Genomic DNA, 2,938 nt, shown 5'->3' with positions numbered 1-2,938 from the left:
ATTATTTTCGGCTGCGGAGGTAAATTACAAGCATTTTTAGTGAATAGACATATATTCGAAATCCTACTCAGTTTCGAGAAAAAAATTCGGGTAGGTGTTGAAATTTTTCGGCGAAAAACAAATTTTTCAAATCGTTCTAAAAAAATTATTTTCGGTTGCAGGGGTCAATTACAATAATTTTTGGTCATTACACATACCCCCGAAATCCTGCGCACTTTCGAGAAAAAAATTCCTTACCGAAAATCTAATCAGGTGCCTATATTTTTCGACGAAAAAAAATGATTTCAAATCGTTCTGTGAAAAATTATTTTCAGTTGCGAGGGTCAGTTACAATCATTTTTTATGAATAGACATACCTCCGAAATCTTGCGCATTTTCGAGAAAAAAATTCAGTACGAGCGGAACTTTAAACATTAATAACTTTTTAACAGAGCCTCCATCAACAAATTGGTATTCTTGATTTTCGTCTGTATTTTCGTATTTTGGCATCTAGAATCCCCCATTAAAATTTTTCCCATGGGTGGCCGAACACCCTGTATGTAGGGAACCGTGCAGTTAAAAATTATTAAATCGCGCACGAATTTTTGGCCGAACAGCGAATCGTTCGCTGTCCACGAGCTTGCACGAGCGAAGACGGTTACCGCCGAAAAAGCCGTCAACACGCGGCGAGCGTACGGCCGAACAGCTGATGGGTGAATAACCCAGAAAGTGAGAAAAGACGGCACGGAAGAGAGAAAGATTGAAAAGTACGTAGTAGGTGTGACTGTGTTTAACGAAATAAATACGAGTGTGCCGCTTGATGTGCCGATTAACGAACAAACACGGTTCCTGATAATCCCATACATACATACGTACAGCCTTGTTCCAAGTGGAGTTTGAAAAAGATGCTAATAAAAATCTTGCATAGTCATAACCACCTGGTTCAGTTACTACATTCACCCTGTAAAAAACACACACACAAAATAATCTTATTTATTATTTTCTTTTCACGTTCTTAACTTTATTTTTATTTTTAGTTTGAGTTTTACATTTCTCCTTCTCTTCGTCTTGATTTTCTTTCTCCTTTTCCTTTTCATTTTTCTGTTTTTCTTTCTTTTTTCAATAGCTTTTCTTCTTTTAATTCCTCGGCTTGTTTTTTTCTTTTCTAATCGTTCTTCTTTCATTCTTTGTTTCTCTTTTTCCTGGTTATCAATTGTATATAAACTATATTTCTTTTCTTTTCTTTGTTGTTTTTTCAATTTTTTGATAATGTTGATAATGCTTATCCAGAATAGATTCTGAAGAATCTTTGTCTTTACGAGAACGTTGGATGAATTCATGTTCTTCAACCGTAATGTAATGGTAATATTGTAGAATTAATGTAGTTTGATTTCAGTACCATCGGAAACAAAACAATTCCCATTAGAAGTAAAGACATTATTATGAACTATTTCTTTAAAATTAATATTTTCAGTTTCAATACTATCAGAAACAAAACAATTCTCATTAGAAAAAAGTAAAAGCATCATTGTCATGAAATATTAAAGTTAATTAATGATCAGTATATCGTATATTAGTTTCTTCTAGCGAAACATTGTTAAATTAGTCTTCTACACTGGTATTGGTTTTACTGTTACTATGAACTGCACTGCGTTGAACATCAGCAGTGCTTTCTCTCTGCGAGTTATTAAGTTGTGTCTTAGTTGTGTCCCGATTGTATTTTAATATTTTCTATATAGAAAACAAAGTTGTTCCCCTCTCTGGAAACAGAGATTACTTGCACAAGCTATTTCAAATAATTCTTTCAGATCATCTGGAATATGCTCTTGAATGCTATGTAAAACTACTTATATTGCTGTCATTGATGTCAGTTTCATCTGACGACATGAATTCTAATTTATTTTCTTCTTTCTGAAATACGTTTTGTGTAGTAAATTGTATTTGAGTTAAACGGTCATAGGCCACCACAAGCTTTAAAAGCATTTATAAAGATCTCCGTCTTCATGGAATTTATATATGGTATGAAATATTGGTGCGAAATTCACCTTCGTAATGGGTTTAGTCTACCTACGTACTTTGTCTATGTTCCTGTACTACCTTTCGCCATGCAACTTTTAATCGTCTAAATATTCCTACATCGCATGGCTGGAGAATATGAATTGCATTAGGTAATATACAAAAAAGTAAAATGAGTTTACTCAAAACAAAAATGATGTAAATTGAAATTTATGCAGGACCTGCGACCATCTAATAATACCAGTATGGGAAAGGTGACTCCATTCTCAACCATTTATGGGTTACACGCAATATATATTGGTGTGGGGATTGAAATGAATTCGGTCAAGGTGTAATTTGATTAATATTGATTTAATAATATTTCAGGACTAATAGATATATACAGGGTGTTTGGTCACCCCTGGGAAAAATTTTAATGGGAGATTCTAAAAGCCAAAATAAGACGAAAATTAGGAATATCAATTTCTCGACTGAGGCGTCGTTAAAACGCTATTAGAGAATTTCAAAAATTTCAAATCACTCTGAAAAAATTATTCTTGGTTGCAGGGGTCGGTTACAAGCATTTTTGGTCAACAGACATATCCACGAAATCATACTCAGTTTCGAGAAAAAAATTCCTTACCGAAAATATCATTTCTGGCCAGACCTAACCGGTGATATCCTCTAAAATATTCATCGAAAACAGGTTTAGTTGATTATTTCAGTGTGGTACCACGTTACTACTTGATTCAAACCAGAAAAAATCCAGGATCTGGCCAACAAGTATGCGGAAAAGGCAAAATCATGAGCCAGATGAAGGCATAACCCAGACCTAACCCAGACCTAACCGGTGTTATCCTCTAAAATGCGGATCGAAACCAGGTTTAATTGACTGTTTCAATGTGGTACCACATTACTGCGTGATTCAAACAGGAAAAAACCCAGGATCTATCCAACAAGTATA

Source organism: Colletes latitarsis, chromosome 14, assembly GCF_051014445.1.
Source record: "Colletes latitarsis isolate SP2378_abdomen chromosome 14, iyColLati1, whole genome shotgun sequence".
NCBI lineage: Eukaryota > Metazoa > Arthropoda > Insecta > Hymenoptera > Colletidae > Colletes > Colletes latitarsis.
The sequence above is the reverse complement of the archived record's forward strand: the minus strand, read 5'-3'. Positions refer to the sequence as shown.